We start from the raw sequence: 15,392 nt of genomic DNA on the forward strand, positions 1-15,392 counted from the left end.
TTCAAAAAATCAAAAATTGCCTTCCTCAGCGTCATATTCCTGGGATATGAGCTGTCAAATGAAGGTAAAAGCCTAGAGCCACAATTTTTGGAAAAAGGTTGCACAATTGCAACCACCTAATACGATTAGGAAACTCCAGTCATTGTTGGGATTTCTAAATTTTGGCAGAAAATACATTCCTGATTATGCTACATGCATAAAACCATTATACGAATGAATACGTCCTGATTTTTCAAGCAAATTCTGGACGATTGATCATACACATACTCTTCGGGAGTTGCAAGCAGACCTCCTAGCTGCAAAACATTTACATACACAGGACAATAAGACACATTTGGTCATCAGGGTAATAACTGGGGCCATTGGGTTTACGTATGTCACCTTTAATGAAGGTGAGACAGTTCCGATTGGATACAAGTCCCACTTGTATTCGGTTGCCGAACAACGATTCGCACCAACGGAGAAAATTCTCACTGCTGTCCAGATGGCTGTTATTAAAGAACGACCTCTTGCCCAGGGTAAACGCATTATAGTCGTTTCCCCTATTCCGGCTCTAGAGGCTGTTACAAAAGCGAGTGTTCCTAATGCGAAAGCATTGCACCCGCGATGGATACAATGGGCTACGTCTTCAACAGCCACTGATGTAGATTACATTTTTTACCCTAAGTTACAGACTCAGGAATTTTTGCAATATGAAATTGAATATCCAGTTCCCGCTGACACGTTGCCTATTGATCATTATCAAGTAGTCATGTACACCGATGGCTCTGCGCAACCGGCGGTGGGGACGAAACACCAATATTCAGCTGCATGTGCAGTAGTGAGTGGCCATATGGAGGGGGAGAGATACTCCCCCCAACATACTTATACACAGACATTAGGGGACTGTAAGGCGCAATTGGCTGAACTGAAAGCTCTGTTGATGGCACTAGAACATACAGATCCATCACAGTTTACACTGATTGTTTGTGATTCATATTATTGTGTCCAGTCTTTTAATGAATACCTACATTACTGGTGATTGAATGGGTTCAGAGATTCGAAGGGCAACACCATAAAACACAGACTACTGTGGGGAAAGGTAGCAGACCTGAAGAAGACGCTACCCAAGGTCCATGTTGTACATACTCTTGGACACCAGCGCGTTGGAATACGCATTGCTGGAAATACTTTGGCTGATGAAGCCGCAAAGTCAGCAGTGGCAGTTGCCAATGTGGCCACAGTTACTCGTTCGAGATCCAAACCAGACACAGAGATTCTGGCTGCCATAAAAGCTACGGTTGATGGCACGCCTTATCCTAAAGGATTTCCTAATAAATATCAATACTTTATGGGAAGTATGCTGAATGCTGAGGTTAAAATTCCAGGCATAGGCGTACGCGAGATCCCCAATAAAGCTGTAAGACCGCAATTGATTAAAGCAGCGCATGAGGGGGTGGCATCTGCACATGCTGGGGTGGCTGCTACAATTTTGCTGTTACAGGCCCGTTACTGGTGGCCTGGTCTCTATAAAGAGACTAAGCAGTATGCCCTTTGTTGTGACATCTGTCAACAAATTAAAGTTTCAACGGCTAAGCGCCCGCCGCAGACGCCCCTCTTAATATCAAACAGACCAATACAATGTGCGTACTTGGATCATTGTGGTCCACTCACACCAGATAGTGCATACAAATATATCTTGGTGGCTGTAGATTCTTGCTCCAGATTTGTGTGGGTATGGCCACAGCGCTCAGCTGACGCTCGAACTGTTATTAAAGATTTGCGTGTCTTTGTCGGTACATATGCAGTTGCGGCGTTCCATTCGGACCAGGGCCCTGCCTTTACCTCAAGGGCATTCAGGGACACCATGGCTTCGTTGGGGGTCCAGCTCCAGTTTTCGTCTCTATTTCATCCCGAGGGAAATTCTGTTGTGGAGCGTTTAAATCGTGATTTAAAGCAATCCTTAACGGCAAGAGTCTTAGGTATGGGTCGTAGTTGGCTAACCCACCTGTATGGAGTACAGAGAGCACTGAATAACCTGCCTAGAAGGTCCCTGGGGGGTCGTACTTCATATGAGTGCCTGTTCGGAATACAAATGTTTGTTCCGGATCTAGATGGTCCTGGTGTGGAGGCAGCGGAAATGCCTTTTGACATAAATGATCGTGTCACTGTTTTGCAGGAATGACAACAGTTCCGTGAAGATAACTCTTCTGAAAGTGCTGCCTCCACAGGAATTAAGGATGTGCCAGTAACGCCCACTGGTTGGATTCCCAGAGTTTGGGATCTTGTGTTTAAAAAAGGTTGCAGTGAAAAAAGAATTTGGCCCTTCTTATCGAGCACCAGTCCCTGTGTTGGGGATACAAGAACTGTTATTTTACCACCGTTGCCAGGTGCCAAAGAAAATCGCTTTGTTTCCATTGACAATGTCAAGTTACAACATGTGGCCGATTCTGCACAGCAGATCAAGAGGAACGTCCAGTAGTTCCCGAATCCCTCTCACTACTGGGGAAGATATTCCGCTCCAAGTTATTTATACCAACACTGTTGCCTCTCCGAGCTTGGGGAGGGTGGAAGATGATGTTGCATTAGTTCCACTGACGACAAATAATTTGGAAACATTTGATCGAGTCACCATGACTACTGATGTTGCGGGGGGTGCTATCTACAGCGTACCACCGCGAGAAACACCAACTCCTCCACTGAATACAGCGACACCTTTTACAAGAACTGCCTCTGGGTACTTTGCCAACAACAACGATGATCTATCGGACTCATTTGCCTCTTCAACACCTGACCCAGGTCCACGTAAGCTGATTTATTGGCTTAAAGATACATATTTTGTTTTTCCTTGGAACTATCTGTGGCTCTTATTGACTATGATAGCATTTTTTCTGTGGATAGGGTTTGTCGTTACCTTTTTTCTGTTGATACATGGTCATTTTCTTCCTGAGAGATCAGCAGTTGAACAGGTGGAGGAGGTGTTGAAGCCACATTTTTCGTCACATAAGATTCAAAGAGACTTGTCCTTTGTGAACATTTCTGCAGTACCAATTCCGGATGGGATTGTGTGGGATAAAGTAATGTTTGATATATACGGTCCCACTGAGATAATTCAAATACCATATGTTCTAAAATTATCTATGAATGATATCATAATACCAGGCATTGTATCTGATGATTGGGATGTGAAGACAGTTGATTCCATGATGACTGAATTGCAATACTATACTGTCTATGAGAATGAAGACGTTTACCAGTTTAAAGAGAATTATGGTGACATGGTTTGTTACAATTATCATGGGCACCACTTTATACATAAAGCAAGTAGTCCAAAAACGATATTTGATTATACGCAATGGGAGCATTGCCCAACTCCACCGAAGGGAAGTTCTAAAACATATTCTGAAAAATTCGCATATTTTTCTGGGCATCATCCAATGGATGCTAAGTCATATTATTTTAAGTTAACTCCGTCTAAGGATAAGCAAATGTTGTTGACTAATACGAAATTCATATATTCAGATTCTTTTGTTTCCGACTGTCGATTGAAGGTTATGAATATTGGTCAAATAATGTTGGTTTGAAAAGTGTTTGGGGAACAAAACATTGGCAGACACAGGGTAGAGAAACATTGTTTAGAGCATGTCTCATTCCAGTCCAGATGATTTTTTTAAATGAAACAGTACAACAGACTAGCTGTTTGGGCTTAGCAACGATTAGAGAATTGAATATGCCTAGTATATCTGTCCCTACAAAAATGAAGGATTGGCAGAAATATATCAATGCCACATTTAGTGATCTTGCAGACTGGGTCCAGAATGGTACATTTAACCCTTCATTTGCATGTCCATGCGGGTGGTTATTGTGGCCTGTAGACACCAATGGGTGTCATCAACGTTTTGTCACCTCCTCGGGGGGTTTCAGGACAAGTCGGGCAGACCCTCGCTATATATCACCAGAACATGCTGAAATTATTACTACATATAGTGTGGGAAAGTTGTGTCAACAATGGTTAAAATATTCCTCGCTAGATGCAGTAAAGACACATCTCACTCTCCTGTCTAATAACACTGACTTGCAAGATTTTTTGTCAGGCCCGAAGACACCATGTAGGAAGCGTTTTTTGTACAAATTGTACAATGAAATATGGAAACTTTCCCAACAAGAGGCTGCGGCACGGTTAAGGCAGATAGATCAGGAAAATTTGAAAAAGGCATTAGCTGTTGTGGATAATGGAATTCACACTCTGTCCGACCGAATATATAATATCAACAACATTGTTTCTTCTGCCATAGACATTATACGATCTGATATGGCTTCTTTATATCATGGACAAAGTCAAACAAGGTCCATTATGCAGTTGGGTTGGACACTTCAGACACTGAAGGAGGGTCGCATTCGGTGGCAGCACATCAGGGCCAGCGAGATATTTGTTTCCTTTAATTTGACACGACAACAACAACTGATGGCTAAGAAGGAGGCGACTTATGTCATGTTTAACATTGAAAAATTGGAAAGATTGCCTTTTACTGTGGCCGAGATTCCCTCAGCTGAGTGGTTAATACACGGGGTTATTAATCTGCCTATTTCTACACTACAATTCACTTCTTGTTTAAAACATGTTCCGGTAGGCAGACATGAAAAGTTGGGAGATAGTTATATACATGCGGTGTGGGAACTACCCTTCTTGTACAAATGTCTCAATGGCATGAGAGAGGTTTTTCTTAGCGGTAGTGAATGCGAGACTTCAGTCAGCCATTCGATGATTTGTAAGCAGCTGTCCTTGCATGGGACATGTAATGCCTCAGTTGCGAACTTGGCTTGCTATCTGAAGGGAGTTCCGGTCCCCTTGATTAAACCCACATTCCAGGTGCTTTCAAACGGCAGCTACGTCCTCCTCAATGGTGAAGACTGTTGTGGCATGCGGGCCGGAATAGTTTATGTTGTTTCGGTCACCAAGGTCGTTACTTACTGCGGGAATGTGTTGTTTCCCCCCACTAAATTAAGGGAGGTAGCAGACATCTGGCCTCACATTGCTACTTGCAAGGTGAATTTCGACAAGTTAAGTCAACTAAAGGCTCTATTGTTTCAGAAGCATGTGGCCCTTACATCTGCGCACGAGACCTACACACTTCAGGTGGCAAGGTCATCAGCAGAAATACAGTCCCTGTTGAATACCAACTTTCCGAGCCACTTTGGTGAACTCATGGGACGTATATTTAATGCGTCCAGCACAGCTGGACTAGCACATTTTTTCAAAGCTGTGGGTGTTGGTTTTGTTCACACCTTCTCTTCCATATTCGGTTTGATACCTTTGGCTATTCATTCAATTTTCAGAAGCATTTTGGGGGGATTTCCGATCACTTTGGCTTTATTAGCCAGCGTTTTGCTGTTGCTGTTGTTTTTCCGCAATGGCTGTCCCGCCGAACTAATGTGGGTGCTCCCATCAGCGCAGCTGTGTCGTGAATGCATGATGCAGCACTTCTGAGCAACACTCCTGGGACATTTGGAGTGTGACTGGTCTCTGTCATTCAGACTGGTTTTGGATTGTGTGCAGCCCGTGTTTCGGTGCCGTTGGTGCTCGTTTGAGCATCCACTAGTCGTCTGTCTCTCACGGCAACGCCCCCCAGTGGTTGATGCTGATCTGTTGATGTTCCCGATGAGGGCTCATTCCCAGACATGCGCACTGCGGCTGTGTTTGCTTCGTGAGGCTGATTACAAAATACCTTTCCTGGAGGAAGTTGATCTTAACTCGTTCACAGGCCCTGCATGGGATGCCGCCTTGGTTGATTCTGAGGCTTTGGAACACACCTGCTCCTTAATAGTCTTTGGCGTGGATTTTCCGGTCTTGTCATCTGCCGAAGTGGAGAACCTCCTGCTTTCAATAATCACAGTTTGAATTGGATTTGGTCTAAATTGACTCTGTTATATGAATTTGGCTTTTAGCCGCAGGCTTATTTTTAAATTTAGGATTATTGTGCTTTGGTGTCCTCTTGACTTGTTGACATTATATAAGATTTTAGTTACCTTTTGTTTTATCACAGGGCATTGTTTAGGATTAGATTGAAACCACTTTCTACCGACAAGGGGAGGGTGTAGTGTAGCCATTTTTTATATAGCCTTTGCGTGCTTGCTTACAGCATTGGCCCTCTGTGCACTTTGTTCTAGATGCATTTTATTTAGCCTCGCACTGTTATTTTTCAATAACCAGTTTCACGGTCTTGTTTTATTTTCTTCTATCACACTATTTAGCTTACTTCAGCACCGGAGTTCTCAAACAATACATTCTTGCTCGCTCTGTGCTTCAGTCAAGGATACAGTCTGGTACATTGCCGATAGACGTGGTAGAAGTTTAGCCTTCAGGGTTCGTAGAAAGTACACATTCTTACGTAGGGACGTTTCTTAGAACACCGGCGTGTTAGTTATAAAAACACTTCCTAGTCCGGGTACAGGCAGGAGGGAGATTCCGACCAGGGAACCACAACTAGACGCTGACTGCCCTGTTGCAGATGCTGATCCAGATCACAGGCCTTTGCTCAAGTATAAGGGTTAATGTCCTCCCGGGGGAACCCAAAAGGCAGGCTTAGAGCTTAACATGCTGTGCTCAAAATAGAACTTAGAAGAGAGAACGTAATCTAGTAGCACTATGATAGCGTTATTCTTATGTTTCACTCTCCTCGTTACTATTTCAATCCTACTGTGTTGTATGGTTTTGGTTATTGCGGCTCACGCTTTGTTATCTAAAATGCAGTCGTTTTATTAAACCAATCTTTAAAACTCAAACTGCCTTTGTCATTCATATATGAGACCGCACTTTGTATGAGAGAACTGGTTGGGATCTGAGTGACCACGACTTCCCTGAGAAGCACTAAGATGTCATGCGCTCGGCTGCCCAATCATCTCTTCCCTATGGGAGAGATGAGGCACTGCTAGTTAGCCGGAGCAAAACCGGATTGAGGGTGACAGGGGTCCTTTGCCGTGGGTTAGACTTAGTCCCCCACACCGTGAACGACCCAGCTACCCAAAAATCCAGTAGTCTCATTAGGACAATGAGAGCCTACGCGACAATACCATAATGTCATAACATATTATTTTGATTTTAATAAATCTTGAAAATATATTTATAGCTTCCTAGTATTCGTCAGTGTGTCAATTCATGATGGAAGAGAGTTTGGGAAGAGAGTTTGGGTTTGGGATCAAGACTGATCATTATCTACTACACACTTTACTCATGTAATGCTCAGTGGAATGCAGGTTTGCAGTCTCCATCTCATATTGCTGCACTGACCAAGTCCTTAGTGCCATGGAGCTTAGAGAACTCTCTCTCAGGCTGTGTTCAGGAGAGATATTCCAGAAAACATGTCAAGTTTTTTCAGTTTAACCCCTTCGCTGCCGGGCCTTTTCCCCCTCCTGTGCCAGGCCTTTTTTTGGCTATTTGGGGCAGTTCGCGCTTAGGCCCTCATAACTTTTTGTCCACATAAGCTAGCCAAGCCATATTTGCGTCTTTTCTTTCCAACATCCTAGGGATTCTAGAGGTAGCCAGACTTTGTGGGTTCCCCTGAAGGAGGCCAAGGAATAAGCCAAAATACAGTGAACATTTCATTTTTGTTCAAAAAAATTGGAAAAAGGGGCTGCAGAAGAAGGCTTGTGTTTTTTTCCCTGAAAATGGCATCAACAAAGGGTTTGCGGTGCTAAAATCACCAGCTTCCCAGCTTTCAGGAACAGGCAAACTTGAATCAGAAAACCCAATTTTTCAACACAATTTTGGCATTTTACTGGGTCATACCCCATTTTAAAAAAAAATTGTGCTTTCAGCCTCCTTCTAGTCAGTGACAGCAATGGGTGTGAAACCAATGCTGGATCCCAGAAACCTAAACATTTCTGAAAAGTAGACAGAATTCTGAATTCAGCAAGGGGAAATTTGTGTAGATCCTACAAGGGTTTCCTACAGAAAATAACAACTGAAAAAAAAATATTGAAATTGAGGTGAAAAAAACAGCAATGTTTCTCTATGTTTTACTCTGTAACTTTTTCCTGCAATGTCAGATTTTTTAAAGCAATATACCGTTACGTCTGCTGGACTCTTCTGGTTGCGGGGATATATAGGGCTTGTAAGTTCATCAAGAACCCTAGGTACCCAGAGCCAATAAATGAGCTGCACCCTGCAGTGGGTTTTCATTCTATACTGGGTATACAGCAATTAATTTGCTGAAATATAAAGAGTGAAAAATAGCTATCAAGAAAACCTTTGCATTTCCAAAATGGACACACGATAAGGTGTTGAGGAGCAGTGGTTATTTGCACATCTCTGAATTCCAGGGTGCCCATACTAGCATGTGAATTACAGGGCATTTCTCAAATAGACGTCTTTTTTACACACTCTCTTATATTTGGAAGGAAAAGATGTAGAGAAGGACAAGGGGCAATAATACTTGTTTTGCCATTCTATGTTCCCCCAAGTCTCCCCATAAAAATGATACCTCACTTATGTGGGTAGGCCTAGCGCCCGCGACAGGAAATGCCCCAAAACACAACGTCGACACATCCCACTTTTTGACAGAAAACAGAGGTGTTTTTGCAAAGTGCCTACCTGTAGATTTTGGCCTCTAGCTCAGCCAGCACCTCGGGAAACCTACCAAACCTGTGCATTTTGGAAAACTAGAGACCTAAGGGAATCCAAGATGGGGTGACTTGTGGGGCTCTGACCAGGTTCTGTTACCCAGAATCCTTTGCAAACCTCAAAATTTGGCTAACAAAACACATTTTCCTCACATTTCGGTGACAGAAAGTTCTGGAATCTGAGAGGAGCCACAAATTTCCTCCCACCCAGCGTTCCCCCAAGTCTCCCGATAAGAATGATACCTCACTTGTGTGGGTAGGCCTAGCGCCGCAACAGGAAATGCCCCAAAACACAACATGGACACATCCCATTTTTTGACAGAAAACAGAGGTGTTTTTATCAAAGTGCCTACCTGTAGATTTTGGCCTCTAGCTCAGCCGGCACCTAGGGAAACCTACCAACCCTGTGCATTTTTGAAAACTAGAGACCTAGGGGAATCCAAGATGGGGATGACTTGTGGGTCTCTGACCAGGTTCTGTTACCCAGAATCCTTTGCAAACCTCACAATTTGGCTAAAAAAACAAATTTTCCTCACATTTCGGTGACAGAAAGTTCTGGAATCTGAGAGGAGCCACAAATTTCCTCCCACTCAGCGTTCCTCCAAGTCTCCCGATAAAAATGATACCTCACTTATGTGGGTAGGCCTAGCGCCCGCGACAGGAAATGCCCCAAAACACAACGTGGACACATCCCAATTTTTTGACAGAAAACAGAGGTGTTTTTAGCAAAGTGCCTATCTGTAGATTTTGGCCTCTAGCTCAGCCGGCACCTAGGGAAACCTACCAAACCTGTGCATTTTTGATAACTAGAGACCTACGGGAATCCAAGATGGGGTGACTTGTGGGGCTCTGACCAGGTTCTGTTACCCAGAATCCTTTGCAAACCTCAAAATTTGGCTATAAAAACACATTTTCCTCACATTTCGGTGACAGAAAGTTCTGGAATCTGAGAGGAGCCACAAATTTCCTCCCACCCACCGTTCCCCCAAGTCTCCCGATAAAAATGATACCTCACTTGTGTGGGTAGGCCTAGCGCCCGCGACAGGAAATGCCCCAAAACACAACGTGGACACATCCCAATTTTTTGACAGAAAACAAAGGTGTTTTTAGCAAAGTGCCTATCTGTAGATTTTGGCCTATAGCTCAGCCGGCACCTCGGGAAACCTACCAAACCTGTGCATTTTTGATAACTAGAGACCTACGGGAATCCAAGATGGGGTGACTTGTGGGGCTCTGACCAGGTTCTGTTACCCAGAATCCTTTGCAAACCTCACAATTTGGCTAAAAAAACACATTTTCCTCACATTTCGGTGACAGAAAGTTCTGGAATATGAGAGGAGCCACAAATTTCCTCCCACCCAGCGTTCCCCCAAGTCTCCCGATAAAAACGATACCTCACATGTGTGGGTAGGCCTAGCGCCCGTGACAGGAAATGCCCCAAAACACAACGTGGACACATCCCATTTTTTGACAAAAAACAGAGGTGTTTTTAGCAAAGTGCCTACCTGTAGATTTTGGCCTCTAGCTCAGCCGGCACCTAGGGAAACCTACCAAACTTGTGCATTTTGGAAAACTAGAGACCTAGGGGAATCCAAGATGGGGTGACTTGTGGGGCTCTGACCAGGTTCTGTTACCCAGAATCCTTTGCAAACCTCAAAATTTGGCTAAAAAAACACATTTTCCTCACATTTCGGTAACAGAAAGTTCTGGAATCTGAGAGGAGCCACAAATTTCCTCCCACCCAGCGTTCCCCCAAGTCTCCCGATAAAAATGATACCTCACTTGTGTGGGTAGGCCTAGCGCCCGTGACAGGAAATGGCGTGCTTACCTGTAGATTTTGGCCTCTAGCTCAGCCGGCACCTAGGGAAACCTACCAAACCTGTGCATTTTTTAAATCTAGAGACCTAGGGGAATCCAAGATGGGGTGACTTGTGGGGCTCTGACCAGGTTCTGTTACCCAGAATCCTTTGCACACCTCAAAATTTGGATAAAAAAACAAATTTTCCTCAAATTTCGGTGACAGAAAGTTCTGGAATCTGAAAGGAGCCACAAATTTCCCTCCACCCAGCGTTCCCCCAAGTCTCCCAATAAAAATGATACCTCACTTGTGTGGGTGGGCCAGGTGCCTGCAACAGAATAAGGCCAAAAACTTGTAGAGATAGAGGGGATAGCACAGCTAGTTGATAAGGACATATTCTTCTTTTATACATCTTTAGGCTGACTCTGCTTTGGGGACCCACACAAGTGACGTGTCATTTTACTTGGGAGACTGAGGGGAACGCTGGGGAGTAGGAATTTTGTGCTGGAGCGGTGATCGTACAAACGAAAGTCAGGAAAATATTCTTTTTTAAGCAAATTTTGAGGTTTGCAGAGGAGTCTGGGTAAGAAATGTTGGGGGATCCAGGCAAGCCACACCTCCCTGTATTCCTTGGGGTGTCTAGTTTTAAAAAATGTCTGGGTTTGGTAGGTTTCCCTAGATGAAGGCCGCACCCAGGACCAAAAACATAGGTGCACATACTGGTTGGATTTGGCACGGGGTGAGTGATGGTTCAGTAGATAACATTTTATTAACAAGAGATTTCACAAAAGTGAAATGCACTGGTAATAACTGAAAGGCCAAAAAACTGAACCAATGACTCACAGCTCGTGAGCTGTAAAGCCACGGCAAGACACCAACCGCTTTACAGTCCATTCACACACCTTTCATACATGACATGCACAAGACCATTCACGCCGCCAGCCACGGGCCCAGCACATTACAACACTCGCATCGACAGACAGCGCCAGTCAAGGACCCATCACTTTCATACGCCCAAATGCCTGATACAGCAATCACACCAGCTGATGAGTGTGTGGACTGGCGTTTGGCTGGCACTGCTAGCCAAGCGCCACCCCACCCATACCACCAGCCAAGCGCCACCCCAAGCACACCGCCAGCCAAGCGCCACTCCAAGCACACCGCCAGCCAAGCGCCACCCCACCCATACCACCAGCCAAGCGCCACCCCACCCATACCGCCAGGCAAACGCCACCCCAAGCACACCGCCAGCCAAGCGCAACCCCACCCATACCGCCAGCCAAGCACCACCCCAAGCACACCGCCAGCCAAGCGCGACCCCAAGCATACCGCCAGCCTCAGATGCAGAGTCAGTCTCGTAATCATGGTCTGAAGACTACTCAAAGAGCATGCCAACAACCTGCTGAGCGGTCACTCTGCGGCTAGCCATGATCCTCACTAACAACAAATGGATTGCCAACAACAACTAGCACTAAAATAAGTAATAAACAAAGTGTAGCTTTATCACAAAGAGTTATGTACTAAAAAACTATACCACTCACTTGCCTGAAAAAGCTACTCACCAGCAACTACTCTGCACAGACACAGCAATCACCAATGATATCCCACTAAAAAGAAAAAAGAAAAAAGCAAATTAGACACATGACAACACAAATATCATTGTGCTCAAATCTAAAGACAATTTCACACACAATACTGCATTTAGTACACCACCTACAAACATGTCATTCATGCATGTCAACAATACTCCTTTGGAGTAAATTGCTTTCACTTACATAAACAATGCAACTATGCAAACCGCAGGACAATTACTGCCAAAACCGCAAGGATCCACAGCAAAGGAAGCAAAAGCTTTGAACTAGAACAAAAAGATGAAATAAACTGTTATAATCACAAATACAAATACTTCGCCAGTTGACAAACACCCCAGCACCAAGAACTTAGAAATTGTCCCTGGTGCCTCAGTGGCTTCTGCCCCACTAGGAGGCAGATGGGCCTAAAAAAAAATAGGCTGATCTGCCTCCAAGGTGGGCAGAAATGGCCATCACTAACGTGCCCCCTTTGGGGGGCGACCCTTGCCAAAGGTGCCGCCGCCCCCCCCACACAAAACACACACAGGATCCCTGGTGCCTAAGTGGATTCTGCCCCCCTTGGGGGCAGATGGGCACAAAAAAATTGGCCAATCTGCCCCCAAGGAGGGCAGAAATGGCCAACAGCTCTGTGCCCACTTTGGGGGGGACCCTTGCCAGCAGATGTGGGAAGACTTGAAGTGGCTTAGATGTTATATGAAGCAAACCTTTGGTGACGCACCATGTGCAAAAAGACCATTTCAGTTTGTACCTTTTCTTTGTTTACCCAACTCTCACTTGGACCAAGATGTGACAAAATGAATATGAAATATCTACATATATTACCAGGTGTCCAGTGTCAATGCAGAAAAACTGAGCGTTACTCGAGCATGACGGAAAATTTCCCCTGAGCTCCCAGTCAATAGATCTGGCTGCCTGCTTAGGGAAAGTGTGGGGCCTCCCTAGACAGGCAGCCTTTGATGAAGGTCTGTTGATAAATACCGGCAAAGTCAATCCAAGCTATAAAAATCAGTTGGCAAGCTTCCATCTTTACTTTGCTGATCACCCGATGGGCAAGGTAACTCAGTGGAACAGCATAAGCAAATGTCTTGGACCGCGCAGCATCAAAATAGTATTCTCCCTCAGTCTTGGATCCCAGTTTCTGTTAGCATACTCCCAGAATTTCTTGTTTGCAATTGCAAAAATATCTCTATTTGCATAGCCCCAGTGATGGAATAGCTTTTTTAACTGAGTTTGGCCCCATTTGTGGCTGACTGGAAGCGCTTCAGAAAGTTTGTCCAAACATTGTGTATCCCTGACAGGTGCTCCCCTTTCCATGGGATGCCTTGGCTAATGCCACGGCTCCACAGGCCTTGAAATTCCTTCAAGGGAATCAGGGATCTTGTGAGAGAGCGTAACTTATATAATCTATATTAACATTAAATGTTTATGAATTAAGGTGTGATGATGCTGCATAGAAACTGTAGTAATAGCAATTTTGCTTAAACGTGCACTTGAATTGTGACCACGAAGAGTGGCCAACAATGTATACGCAAACTAATAATGATGACCAAAATGTTTATGTTACGTTTAAATGAGCTTATATTAACATTTGCGCTATTAAATCTGTATTGAAAACCCTATAGGCCTTAAGTTAGCATGAGCCGGAGTTTAGCTGCCTGGCTTTCATATTAAATGCATTTTTCTATTTTTCAGTGTGCTGACTCTCTAGGCGCCATGACCCCGTTTGTTCTTTTCCTTTGAACTTGGAAAATGAATGTAGCCATCTAGATCTGTTTTTCCCTGTTTCCCATTGTCTCGAAAACCAAATGTTATAAATGAACTGAAACAGTGTAGATTAATGTAATGTACAAGGTCATTCAAACCGAGGAAGTCAATGGAACTGCTGACCAAAAGATGTGCTAAGAATTACAAGGGAATGAAGTCACCGGATGTGCCACCTCTGAAGACGTCAATAATGAAGACCAATCAAAGACTTGTAAACCAATATGGGGTGAAGATTAAGGATTACCTAATGTCTAATTTGATAGGTTAAAGATAGTGGGGTATAGCGAATGTCCAATAGAATTTTGGGGGAATGTACTACAAAAAAGGGATAAAAACCCATGTCACAGAGAGGTCAATTAGGTGGGTTAGGGAATGCTATTTATTTTATCCAGAAACTCTGTCACTCTGTTTGGTGACTTGAGATTTTATTAAAACCATCCTCGCCCTTAGTTTGTCCATTTACACTTTTCCTCCTTATGAGGGAAGTGCCCTTTTGTCCCTTAGCTGAGTTCTGACTGATGGCAATTTGACTGATGTCCTGAAGATGAAGACTGAACCTGTGCGCTGACCTACCTAATCCTTGTAGGGTAATTATGACAATACATTTGTAATTTGTCTGTTTGCTTTTCCTTTCTAGGTACCAACTGCTTGCTTTTGACAGAGACCTTAGCTATATGTTTTTCAAACTGGTGTTCTAAATTGTTTTGCATGAAGCCCAACATGCTAATGCTAATCAGTGGTTAGGACAGGTGTTCACCTAAATTGACGCAAATAGACAAACGACTGAGACTATGCTTTGTTGAACTGACGCAATATCGACACTCCGCAAACTTGATCTATGTTCACGACGTGTTATGTTCTGATGTTTGTCATTCTCACCTTAATGAAATCTTATCAAAGTTGCCATATCGTTACTATGCTATTATGTTTCTTGGTGTTGAGATTAACGCATATGCTACTAGATTGTAATTAATAGGGAATAAAATTCTGAAAATTCTACTAAATTGGTGTGGTTATTCATGGCTGAAAGGTCATGGTAGTGTTTTAAATTGATTAATGACTTTGACTAAAGTGAAATGCATTGTTGTGATAAATATTGATGACATTATTGATGTATTGATTGATATATTGATTAGCTATCTCGCCCTACGGTGTCTCTCAACTGGGTCAAAAGATTCATTGGCCTAAAACGAGTCCTGATGTGAAATAAATTATCATAAAGGGATCCGTTAACACTTGTACTATCCTCCTTGCTTTTATAGGACATTGTGGTGGTATTACCTGTTCTACTGAGAACCAGTGCATTTGTGTTCTTAGGAAGGAAGGAGAGATTGGGGGCCACTTCTGACAACCTTGAGTAGCAGTACGTTAATATGGAGTTGCCTCTCTGAAACAAAGTACACTTCATCCAAAAGAAGTGTATAAACTTTGTTCATTGTGATGAAAGGTTACAAAGGCTCAACCATCAAAGAAGAAGGAAGGGTTAATCCATCTCCACTCCACGCGGCCTCTTCCACCGGCCTCCTCTCGCTTCGTCCGCGTTCGCATTCCACTCTGATGTCGAAGGTGACATCAGAAAGGAATACCAGTGACCTGTTGCCTTTCACTCCTACAGATGAGTGCCCCTGCCATCTAAGAAT

This window comes from Pleurodeles waltl, chromosome 6, assembly GCF_031143425.1.
Source record: "Pleurodeles waltl isolate 20211129_DDA chromosome 6, aPleWal1.hap1.20221129, whole genome shotgun sequence".
In the NCBI taxonomy this organism is placed as follows: Eukaryota; Metazoa; Chordata; class Amphibia; order Caudata; family Salamandridae; genus Pleurodeles; species Pleurodeles waltl.